The following is a 13,235-nucleotide window of genomic DNA, read 5'->3' on the forward strand; positions in this document are numbered from 1 at the left end:
GAGCATTCGTGTGCATGTGTCCTTATAGTAGAACGATTTATAATCGTTTGGATATATACTCAGTAATGGGATTGCTGGGTCAAATGGAATTTCTATTTCTAGGTTCTTGAGGAATTGCCACACTGTCTTCCACAATGGTTGAACTAATTTACACTCCCACCAACAGTGTAAGAGTGTTCCTATTTCTCCACATCCTCTCCAGCATCTGTTGTCTCCAGATTTTTTAATGATCGCCATTCTAACGGGCGTGAGATGGTATCTCAATGTAGTTTTGATTTGCATTTCTCTAATGACCAGTGATGATGAGCATTTTTTCATATGTTTGTTGGCCTCATGTATGTTTTCTTTTGTAAAGTATCTGTTCATATCCTTCACCCACTTTTGAATGGGCTTGTTTGTTTTTTTCTTGTAAATCTGTTTTAGTTCTTTGTAAATTCTGGATATCAGCCCTTTGTCAGATGGGTAAGCTGCAAAAATTTTTTCCCATTCTGTTGGTTGCCGATTCACTCTAGTGACTGTTTCTTTTGCTGTGCAGAAGCTGTGGAGTTTGATTAGGTCCCATTTGTCTATTTTGGCTTTTGTTGCCAATGCTTTTGGTGTTTTGGTCATGAAGTCCTTGCCTATGCCTATGTCCTGAACGGTTTTGCCTAGATTTTCTTCTAGGGTTTTTATGGTGTTAGGTCTTATGTTTAAGTCTTTAATCCATCTGGAGTTAATTTTAGTGTAAGGTGTCAGGAAGGGGTCCAGTTTCTGCTTTCTGCATATGGCTAGCTAGTTTTCTCAACACCATTTATTAAACAGGGAATCTTTTCCCCATTGCTTGTTTTTGTCAGGTTTGTCAAAGATTGGATGATTGTAGATATGTTGTGTTGCCTCCGAGTCCTCTGTTCTGTTCCATTGGTCTATATCTCTGTTTTGGTACCAGTACCATGCTGTTTTGATTACTGTAGCCTTGTAGTATAGTTTGATGTCCGGTAGTGTGATGCCTCCCACTTTGTTCTTTTTGCTTAGAATTGACTTGGCTATGCGGGTTCTCTTTTGGTTCCATATGAAGTTTAAGGTGGTTTTTTCCAGTTCTCTGAAGAAGGTCATTGGTAGCTTGATGGGGATTGCGTTGAATCTGTAAATTACTTTGGGCAGTATGGCCATTTTCATGATATTGATTCTTCCTAACCATGAACATGGAATACTTCTCCATCTGTTTGTGTCCTCTCTTATTTCGTTGAGCAGTGGTTTGTAGTTCTCCTTGAAGAGGTCCTTTACATTTCTTGTTGTATTCCTAGGTATTTTATTCTCTTTGTAGCAATTGTGAATGGCAGTTCGTTCTTGATTTGGCTCTCTTTAAGTCTGTTATTGGTGTATAGGAATGCTTGTGATTTTTTCACATTGATTTTGTATCCTGAGACTTTGCTGAAGTTGCTTATCAGTTTCAGGAGATTTTGGGCTGAGACAATGGGGTCTTCTAGATATACAATCATGTCGTCTGCAAATAGAGACAATTTGACTTCCTCCTTTCCTATTTGAATACACTTTATTTCTTTTTCTTGCCTGATTGCTCTGGCTAGAACTTCCAGTACTATATTGAATAGGAGTGGTGAGAGAGGGCATCCTTGTCTAGTGCCAGATTTCAAAGGGAATGCTTCCAGTTTTTGCCCATTCAGTATGATATTGGCCGTTGGTTTGTCGTATATAGCTTTTATTCTTTTGAGATACGTTCCGTCCATACCTAGTTTATTGAGGGTTTTTAGCATAAAGGGCTGTTGAATTTTGTCAAAGGCCTTCTCTGCATCAATTGAGATAATCATGTGGTTTTTGTCTTTGGTTCTGTTTATGTGGTGAATTATGTTTATAGACTTGCATATGTCGAACCAGCCTTGCATCCCCTGGATGAATCCTACTTAATTATGGTGGATAAGCTTTTTGATGTGCTGTTGCAATCGGCTTGCCAGTATTTTATTGAAGATTTTTGCATCTATGTTCATTGTGGATATTGGCCTGTAGTTTTCTTTTCTTGTTGAGTCTCTGCCAGGTTTTGGTATCTGGATGATGTTGGTCTCATAAAATGATTTGGAAAGGATTCCCTCTTTTTGGATTATGTGGAATAGTTTCAGAAGGAATGGTACCAGTTCCTCTTTGTATGTCTGGTAGAATTCAGCTGTGAACCCATCTGGACCTGGGCTTTTTTTGGGTGGTAGGCTCTTAATTGCTGCCTCAACTTGAGACCTTGTTATTGGTCTATTAAGGGTTTTGACTTCTTCCTGTTTTAGGCTTGGGAGGAGGCAAGTGTCCAGGAATTTATCCATTTCTTCCAGGTTTCCTAGTTTATGTGCATAGAGTTGTTTGTAATAATCGCTGATGATGGTTTGAATTTCTGTGGAATCTGTGGTTATATCCCCTTTATCGTTTTTTATTTGGTTATTCTCTCTTTTCTTTTTTATTAATCTGGCTAGTGGTCTGTCTATTTTGTTGATCTTTTCAAAAAACCAGCTCCTAGATTTATTGATTTTTTTGAAGGGTTTTTTGTGTGTCTATCTCCTTCAGTTCTGCTCTGATCTTAGTTATTTCTTGTCTTCTGCTAGGTTTTGAGTTTTTTTGATCTTGCTCCTCTAGCTCTTTCAATTTTTGACAATAGGGTGTCAATTTTAGATCTCTCCTTGCTTCTCATGTGGGCACTTATTGCTATATATTTTCCTCTAGAGACTGCTTTAAATGTGTCCCAGAGATTCTGGTATGTTGTGTCTTCGTTCTCGTTGGTTTCGAAGAACATCTTTATTTCTGCCTTCATTTCATTGTTTATCCAGTCAACATTCAAGAGCCAGTTGTTCAGTTTCCATGAAGCTGTGTGGTTCTGGTTTGATTTCTGAATTCTGAGTTCTAACTTGATTGCACTGTGGTCTAAGAGACTTGTTTGTTATGATTTCTGTTCTTTTGCATTTGCTGAGGAGTGATTTACTTCCAATTATGTGGTCAATTTTAGAGTAGGTGTGATGTGGTGCTGAGAAGAATGTATATTCTGTGGATTTGGGGTGGAGAGTTCTTTAAATGTCTATTAGGTTTGCTTGGTCCAGGTCTGAGTTCAACTTCTGGGTATCCTTGTTAATTTTCTGTCTTGTTGATCTGTCTAATATTGTCAATGGGGTGTTAAAATCTCCCACTATTATTGTGTGGGAGTCTACGTCTCTTTGTAAGTCATTAAGAACTTGCCTTATGTATCTGGGTGCTCCTGTATTGGGTGCATATATATTTAGGATCGTTAGCTCTTCTTGTTGCATTGATCCTTTTACCATTATGTAATGTCCTTCTTTGTCTCTTTTGATCTTTGTTGCTTTAAAGTCTATTTTATCAGAGATGAGAATTGCCACTCCTGCTTTTTTTTGCTCTCCATTTGCTTGGTAAATCTTCCTCCATCCCTTTATTTTGAGCCTTTGTGTATCCTTGCATGTGAGATGGGTTTCCTGGATATAGCACACTCTGATGGGTTTTGGCTTTTTATCCAATTTGCCAGTCTGTGTCTTTTGATTGGGGCATTTAGTCCATTTACATTTCGGGTTAATATTGTTATGTGTGAATTTGATCCTGCCATTTTGATGCTAGCTGGCTGTTTTCCCCGTTAGTTGATGCAGATTCTTCATTGTGTTGATGCTCTTTACCATTTGGTATGTTTTTGGAGTGACTGGTACTGGTTTTTCTCTTCTATGTGTAGTGCCTCTTTCAGGATCTCTTGTAAAGCAGGCCTGGTGGTGATGAAATCTCTAAGTACTTGCTTGTTTGCAAAGGATTTTATTTTTCCTTCACTTATGAAGCTTAGTTTAGCTGGATATGAAATTCTGGGTTGAAAGTTCTTTTCTTTAAGGATGTTGAGTATCGGCCCTCACTCTCTTCTGGCTTGTAGAGTTTCTGCTGAGAGATCTGCTGTGAGTCTGATGGGCTTCCCTTTGTGGGTAACCCGACCTTTCTCTCTGGCTGCCCTTAGCATTTTCTCCTTCATTTCAACCCTGGTGAATCTCACGATTATGTGCCTTGGGGTTGCTCTTCTTGAGGAATATCTTTGTGGTGTTCTCTGTATTTCCTGGACTTGAATATTGACCTGCCTTGCTAGGTTGGGGAAGTTTTCCTGGATAATATCCTGAAGAGTATTTTCCAGCTTGAATTCATTCTCTTTGTCACATTCAGGTACACCTATCAAACGTAGATTAGGTCTTTTCACATAGTCCCATATTTCTTGTTGACTTTGTTCATTCCTTTTTACCCTGTTTTCTCTAATCTTGCCTTCTCGTTTTATTTCATTGAGTTGATCTTCAACCTCTGCTATCTTTTCTTCTGCTTGGTCAATTCGGCTGTTGAAACTTGTGCATGCTTCGCGAGGTTCTCGTGTTGTATTTTTCAGCTCCATCAATTCACTTATATTCCTTTCTAAGTTGTCCATTCTCGTTAGCATTTTGTCAAATATTTTCTCAAGGTTCTTAGTTTCTTTGCATTGGGTTAAAACATGTTCTTTTAGCTCATGGAAGTTTCTTATTACCCACCTTCTGAAGCCTGATTCTGTCATTTCATCACACTCATTCTCCATCCAGTCTTGTTCCCTTGCTGGTGAGGAGTTGTGATCCCTTGTAGGAGGAGAGGTGTTCTGGTTTTGGGTGTTTTCATCCTTTTTGCGCTGGTTTCTTCCCATCTTTGTGGATTTATCCACCTGTTGTCTTTGTAGTTGCTGACTTTCTGATTGGGTCTCTGAGTGGACGTCCCTCTGCGCTTTCACTGGGAGCTGCAATCCTGAGGTGCTCCTAACTGGCCATCTTGGATCTTTCCTCAGATATTTTATTATTCTGAAATTCAGACATCCTGTGGTCAAAGCTACTCAGCAGGCTCAGATGGAAGAATTCCTTGAACCCAGGAGTCGTAAGTTGCAGTGAAAACGATTGCCACTGCACTGAAGCCAGGTGACAGAGCAAGACTTCGTCTCAAGCTGGGTCCGGGTCGCAGTCAAGTTGCGTCTGCACCGCGCGGGATGCTATCTCAGAGGCCCTGCAGGGAGAGGGCAGGCCAGCGCGAGCCCCCTTGTCCACTCCAAGCGCGATCTCCCCTGATTTCTTAATAGTATCACGTCTTCCAATCCGTGAAATCGTCTCCATTTATTCTTTAATATCTCAGCAGTGTTTTATGGTTTTCAATATACAGGTCTTTCACACCTTTCTTTAGATTTATTCCTAGTTATTTATTGATATTATATAGAAACACTGATTTTTATATATTAATCTAAACTCTTGCAATTTGCTGAATTTAGTTATTAGTTCTAGTAGTTGGATTGTAGATTTCTTTGGATTTTTCTGCATACACCATGATAGCACCTTTAAGTAGATTTGTTTCTTCCTTTTCTATACCTTTGACTTTTATTTACTTTTAAAATGCATTATTACAATGGTTTGGACCTTGAGTACATATAGAATAGAGTGATGAAAGGATATCTTTGCCTTATTTTGGATTCTAAGTGTAGGATTAGCTGTAGATTTTTTTCTATAAACCCTTTATCAGATTAAGAAAGCTCCCTTTCCTCCTAGTTTGTTGAGGTTTTGTTTTTAATCAATAACAGGTACTAAATTTTATCAAATGCTTTTTTGAATGTTTTAAGATAATCATATTTTTCTTCTTCAATCTGTCATTGATTGATTTTCAAATATTTTACCAACTTCGTATAGTTGGTAAAATAACAGAATGATATAACCTATTCAGATAAATCCCATCGATCAAGTTGCTTTATCCTTTTCATATATTATAGAGTTGATTTGTTAACATTTTGTTAATGGTTTTTGCATTTTTGTTCATGTGTAATAATTGGTTTATCATTTTTTTATAGTGTTTTGGTATCAGGGTTATGTTGACCTCATGAAACAAAGTGAAAAGCATCTCCTCTTCTTGGAAAGATGTTTGATACTACTGGCGATTTACCAGTGAAGCTGTCTGAGCCTAGAGTTTCCTATGTGAGAAGATCTTTAATTACAAGTTTAATTTCTTTAACAGATAATGATTCTTTAGATTTTCTGTTTCTTTTGGAAATTTGTAGATTTTAAACAATTTGACTATTTCATTTAAGTTGAATATATTGGCATAGAGTTGCTGATAATTTCTTCTTCATTCCTTTTAAATATCTGAAGGATCTGTAATGATGTCTTCTCTTTCATTTTTATGTTGGTAATTTGCTTTCAAGTATCATTCTTTATCTCTCTTCTCTGTCACTTTTCACATCGACACCATCTTGTCACTATTTTAATTTAGGACAGAGCCGTCTGTTACTTGGACTGATGGAATAGCCTTTCTTTGTGTGCCATTCACCTTATTACAAGAAGAAGTATCTTTCTAAAGTGCAAGTATAATTAAATCTTTCCCAGTTTAAAACTTTTTAATGGTTTTCTAATGCTTCAGAATAAAAATCTAAGCACCTTCATATGAAATACAAAACCGTTAATGATAAGGTGTTGATTTTTTTCAGTAGACGCCTGTCTTTCCTGCATTTCTTCTCCCTTTTTATCTCTCTGCAACCCATGGGGAACTATTCTTCACTGCCTTTCAGGTATTCTAACTTGTCATTCTTCACCTTAAACTTGAATGCAGGGTTTCTGATGTGATATGATCAATATTATCTTCTAACTTCTCCTTCAGTGAGATTATTTTTAATATCTGATTGGCATGGTCTCAGTTAGTCTTTATTAATAATTTGTTTGACATAATATTTTTTTATTCAATGTATCTTTACATTCACAGAAATACGTAGCCTCAAAGCACTTTTTTAGTCCAGTTTCAGTTTATTATCTCAAATCATATTAAAAAATAGGAATGCATCTCTTTACTATTACCAGAATACCTGTCAGATAGCTACGTGATCTCTCCTTCCCAGCACCAGTGATGATGAGTTTTATTTCAGCTTGAGAGTGTTAGTGTTGATACTGACCAATCACCTATATTATTACGTGATATATATTTCTTTCTTTATAGTTTGTTTTGATAGTTTGCAAAATCAAGAAACAGTCCTCTGAAATTGCCCAACCAGTTTGGAGGTAAAGCAGTTGCTTCTTTTCTAGTTAGTCCTTCACCTCTTCATCCCCAGGAGAATCAGGATGTCCCATGTTATTTTTCAAAGCCTAAATACTTCAAACTTTTTTTCTCCTGTTGGGTTTGAAAGGGGGATGTTATTAGCTCTGTCTTGATGTAGCAGGGGCTCTGAAAGTCTATTTGGATAACACTGAAGATTGGAGGAAATGTGACTCTGTCTGTGTGTTTTAAGCCCCTAAGGTAAGATCAGAAAGCGTCTGGGGCAGTGAGAGCCAAATAGTTGAAGTCATACATTAATTATGGTCATGAATCATTTTTATTTTTAAAGTCTTTACCATTTGACAAGGTTGTTTGCATAGTACCAGTGAAGTTTTAGGCAGCACTTTCCTACTTTTAAAGTAACAGGCTATTTTGTTGATTTCTCCTCTGGGTTGATGATGCCTATCATTTTTAGAATTCTGATAACACTTTAAGCAAAAATTGCTGTTTCCCTACATGAATGAGTGGTGTTTATGTGATTTTTATTTTAATACACTATTTTCAATTTACAAATATAGGAAACTACCACATTGATCTTCCAATTAATCTCCCACTGATGTCAAAAATATCAAATTTTGGGACTGTACTTTTTATGTTCAGATGGTAGACATTAAGCCAGCAAATATATTTTGAGTGCCTCCTTTGTGCCTCATTCTGTGTTTAGCATTTAGAATATATATGAGAAGGTGAAATTTATTTTTCTCCCAGAAAGATCTAGTGAAGAAATAGGCAAAGAAATAAACAGTTGCTGTAAAGTAGGGTTGTATAATATTTATTGTGGTGCCATATACATGATGTAGCAGATTTCCAGAGGAAGAAGTGCCTCTACCTCTCTGGAATAGTCAGGAAAGGCCTTTCAAAAAGAGGTGGCTTGAGCTGCCTCTAAATGAATTAGGAATTTATTTATCTGTTAAGGAACAGGAAGAACCGGTAGGCACATGGAACAGCTCACACAGGGGTACAGAAGGAAGAAGTGGGAGGATATGTGTGCAGAGTTACCTGTAACTCAGTATTGCTGGAGATGAGGGTGCAAGGTAAAAGGTAATAGGAATGAAACTGGATGTTTCAGCAGGGACTGCGTCACAAAGGGCCTTAACCTTGATGTAAAATTACTTTAGAGCTGTCTTTTTAAGAGAGTATTACTGTCAATGTACATTAAACACACAAACACACCCAGACCAAGAGGCACCAGGATGGAGTATAATCTCCTCTGTTGGATTCTTTAGGAGCCCTGAGAGATTTGTTGAATTACTGATCCAATGATCAAAATAACTATATTGAAGTTGGTCCTTTTTAGATGACCTAAGAAATCATCAATAAATATCAGGCAATTTCTAAAGCTACAGAATAGAATATGTCATGAATATTTCTAGGGTTTATGGTAATAATAATAATAATAATAATGATGTTGGCAGAGTTAGCGATACCATGAAACAGCTCAGAAAATCAGCCTCCTGCATATATGATGACTTTTAGGTTAGGATTTGATGACTACCTTTTAAAAACAGGTAAAATTCACACACAGTGAAATGCACAGATGTTAAGTAAATTCTGTGAGTTTTGGTGTACTCCTTACCATTGTCAAGACATCAGTGCCAGGTGCAGTGGCTCACTCTTGTAATCTCAGCACTTTGGGAGGCTGAGGTGGAAGGACGGCTTGAGGCCAAGAGTTTGAGACAAGCCTGGGCATAGCGAGACCCTGTCTCTATAAAAAAATTAGCCGGACCCAGTTGCATACTCCTATAGTCCCAGCTACTTGGAAGACTGAGGCGGGAAGATACCCTAAGTCCAGGAATTTGAGGGGGCAGTGAGCTGTGGTCGTGACAGTGCACTCCAACCTAGGTGACAAAGTGAGACCCCCATCTCGAAAAATAAAGACTTAGAACATGTCCATCACCTCAGACAGTTCCTTTATTCCCTCTTCTCCCTATGTCAGTCCTCACCCACATAGGCAGCTGGACAGTCTCTTAATTTGTCACCATAGGTTGTTTTTACCTGTTCTTAAACTTTGTAAAAAGGGAATCATACAATGTGGACTTTACTGTTTCTGGCTTTTTTCATTCAAAATATTGTTTTTGAGATTCATCCATATTGTTATATGTACCAGTGGTGTGCTCCTTTTTATTGCTAAGTAGATTTTTATTCTATGAATATACCTCAATCTGTTGATTCTCTTATTTGATAGACATTTGAGTTGTTTTCTGTGAACATTCTTATACAAAGCTTCTTGTAGACATAATTTTTTTATTCTTCTTGGGTAAATACCTAGGAGTAGAATTGCTGGGCTATAGGTTAAATGTGTATTTAACTTAATAACTAATAATTTCTAAAAAAATGGGACTATTATTTTATTAGGCTGGTGCAAAAGTAACTGTGGTTCTTGCAATTATTAAGTTGCAAGAACCACAGTTACTTTTGCACCAGCTTGATACATTTTTGCCAGCAATGTGTGCAAGTTTTTTGTTCCACATCTTGCCAGCATTTGGTGTTGTCCTTTTAATTTTATCTATTCTAACAGGTGTGAAATGGCACCTCATTATGATTTTAATTTACATTTCCCTGATGACTAAGACTTTGAGTGACTTTTCCTGTGCTTATTGGCCATTCTTATATCTTCTTTTGTGAAGTGTTTATTTCACTCTTTTGTCCATTTTTAATTGGCTGTCTTCATTACTGATTTGTAAGAATTCTTTATAGTCAGATAGGTGCTTTACAAATATTTCTTGCAGTCTATGGACTGCTTTTTAATTTTCCTAATCGCACCTTTGTTAAGATTAACAGGTATTTCTCATTTTGGTAAAGTCTAGTTTATTCCTTTTTAACTTTATGATTAATTCTTTTTGTGTCTTCTCTAGTGAATATTTGTCTACCCTAAGGTTGCAAGAGATGGTCCTATATTTTCTGCCATAAGTATTATGATTTCAGCTTTTATATTTACTGTGATCCTCCTTAATTTTTTGTTTATAGGAAGTAGGGGATGAGATTGATTTTTTTTTTCCTATGCTTATTCAATGTTCCGTAATAGCACCTTTGTTTAAAAAACTTTGTTTTCTGCACTGATTTGCCTTGATTCCTTTGTCAAACATTAATTTGCTATATATGTGTAGGACTATTTATGGTACATTTTATTCTGTTCCATTGTTCTATTTTTTTTTTTTAATTCCCATGACCACACCATATTGTCTTAATTATGTAACTTAATAGAGACTTTTGAAATCTGGCATATTTCAAGATTGGCTTGTCACTTCTAGATTCTTTGCTTTTCTATATAAATTACAGTATGAGCTTATTAATTTCTACAAAAAAACAAAAGCCTTTGGGGCTGTGATTGGGGGTCTCAAATTATTTACCCATTTGGGAAAAGCTGACATTTTAATAATATGGAATCTTCCAGTCCATGTACATGTATTTTTTTACTTACTAGTTCTTCTTTATCATAGCAGTGTTTTGTGACATCAGGGTTGGGTTTGCACATTTTTGTTTATTTCATCCCTAAGTATTTTAATTTTTTTTTGATGCTATCATTAAAATATTTAAAAATTTTGTATCTCAATTGTTTGGGGCTAACACATTAAAGTTATGTTTACACTATGCTGTAGTCTGTTAAGTGTGAAATAGCATTATGTCTAAGAACGATGTATATACCTTAATTAAAACATACTTTATTGCTAAAAAATGCTAATGATCATCTGAACCTTTAGCAAGCCATATCTTTTTGCTGGTGGAGGGTTTTGCCTCCATGTCGATGGCTGCTGACTGATCAGGGTGGTAGTTACTCAAAGTTGGAGTGACTGTGACAACTTCTTAAAATAAGACAACATGAAGTTTGTCATATCAATAGACTCTTCTTTCATGAATGATTCTCTGTATCATGCGATACTGTTTGACAGCATTCTACCCACAGTAGAACTTCTTCCAAAATTGGAGTAGTCTTTTCCTTCAAACCTTGCCACTGTTTTATCAACTAAGTTTTTGATAGTATAATTTTTTTGTTGTCATTTCAACAATGTTTATAGCTTCAATGCCAGGAGTAGATTCTGTCTCAAGAAACCACTTTTCTTACTCATCTATAAAATACAACTCCTCATCCAGTCCAGTTTGATCATGAGTTGGCAGCAATTCAGCCACATATTCAGGCTCCACTTATAATTCTAATTCTCTTGCTATTAAAACCATGTCTGCAGTTAACTTCCTCCGTTGAGTCTTGCACCCCTCGAAGTTATCCATGAGGGTTGGAATAAGCTTCTCCCAGACTCCTGTTATTGTTAATATTTTGACCTACTCCCATGGATCTTGAATGTTCTGGATGGCATTCAGAATGGCGAATCCTTTCCAGAATGTTTTCAAGTTATTTTGCTCAGATCCACCGGAAGAATCAATGTCTATGACAACTCTAGCCTTATGAAATGTATTTCTTAAATAATAAAACTTGAAAGATGAAATGACTCCTTCATCCATGGGCTACAGAATGGATAATGTGTTCACAGACATGAAAGCATTAATCTCCTTGTACATGCCCTTCAGCACTCTTGGGTGACCAGGTGTATCGCCAATGAACAGTAATATTTTTAAAGAAATCTTTTTTTCTAAGCAGTAGGTCTCAAGAGTGGGCCTAAAACATTCAGAAAACCATATTGAAAACAGATGTGCTGTCGTCCAGGCTTTGATGTTCCATTTATAGAACACAGGCAGAGTCGATTTAGCATAATTCTTAAGGGCCCCAGGATCTTCGGAATTGTAAATGAGCATTAGCTTCAACTTAAAATTAGCAGCTGCTTAACCCCTAATAAGAGAGTCGGCCTGTCCTTTGAAGCTTTGAAGCAAGGCATTGACTTCTCCTCTCTATCTATGAAAGTCCTAGATGGCATCTTCTTTTAACACAAGGCTGTTTCATCTATGTTGAAAATCTGTTGTTTAGTATAACTACCTTCATTGATGATCTTACCTAGAGCTTCTGAATAACTTGCTGCAGCTTTTCCATTAGCATTTCCTGCTTCACCTTGCATGTCTGTGTTCTAGAGATGGCTTCTTTCCTTAAACATCATAAACCAATTTCTGCTATCTTCCAACTTTTCTTCTGCAGCTTCCTTGCCTCTCTCAGATGCCAAAGATTTGAAGAGAGTTAGGGCCTCACTCTGGATTAGATTTGGGCTTAGGAGAATGTTGTGGCTGGTTTGATCATCTGTCGAGACCAGTAAAACTCTTCATAACAGCAATAAGTCTCTTTTACTTTCTTATCGTTCATGTGTTCACTGGAGTAGCACTTTAAATTTCCTTCAAGAACTTTTCCTTTGCGTTCTCAACTTGGCTGTTTCATGCAAGAGGCCTAGCTTTTGGCTTACTTGGCTTTTCACATGCCTTCCTTACTGAGCTTTGTCATTTCTAGCTTTTGATTTAAAGTGAGAGATGGACTGTTCTTTTCACTTGAACATTTAAGAGACCATTGTAAGGCTTGGCCTAATTTCAATATTGTGTCTCAGGGAATTTGGAGGCCTAAGGAGAGGAAGAGAGACTAGAAATGGCCAATCAGTGGAGCAGTCATAACATACACATTTATAGATAAAGTTCACTGTCTTATGTTGGTGCAGCTCATGGTGCTCCAAAATAATTATAATAGCAACACCAAAGATCGCTGATCACAGAGCACCATAACAGATAGAATAATAATGATAAAGTTTGAGATATTGTGAGAATTACCAAAATGTGGCAGAGAGACCCAAAGTGAGCACATGCTGTTGGAAAAATAACTCCAGTAGACTTGATTGACTCAGGGTTGCCACAAACCTTTAATTATTTTTTTTTAATTAGTATCTATGAAGCATAATAAAACAAAGTGCAGTAAAGTGAGGTATGCCTACATACAGAAGTATAACTGATTTTTTTGTATATCGACCTTATATCCCATGACCTTGCTAAATTAACTTATTAATTTAAGTAGTTGTTTTGTAGATTTCTCACAATTTTTTTTTTTTATAGATTTTTTTGTAGATATCTGACAAAATCTCATGATTTTTCACCTGCCAGTTGTCATCTACAAAGAAAGACAGCTTGACCATTTGGTATGGAAATGTATAAGAAATACATGAGCTATATTTAAAGATAAAGAGGCCAGGCACAGTGGCATTGTGCTATAATCCTAGTATTTTGGGAGG

At 36.7% G+C, this 13,235-nt stretch overlaps 1 protein-coding gene across 4 annotated transcripts in view; it reads left to right on the top strand.

The window, feature by feature from the left end:
• The window catches only part of UVRAG (UV radiation resistance associated), a 311,056-nt gene that overhangs the window by 120,825 nt on the left and 176,996 nt on the right, over window positions 1–13,235 (top strand). The gene's annotated exons all lie outside the window — the stretch shown is intronic.

Source organism: Aotus nancymaae, unplaced genomic scaffold (genome assembly GCF_030222135.1).
Source record: "Aotus nancymaae isolate 86718 unplaced genomic scaffold, 86718_ANA_hifiasm-v0.15.2.pri h1tg000059l, whole genome shotgun sequence".
In the NCBI taxonomy this organism is placed as follows: domain Eukaryota; kingdom Metazoa; phylum Chordata; class Mammalia; order Primates; family Aotidae; genus Aotus; species Aotus nancymaae.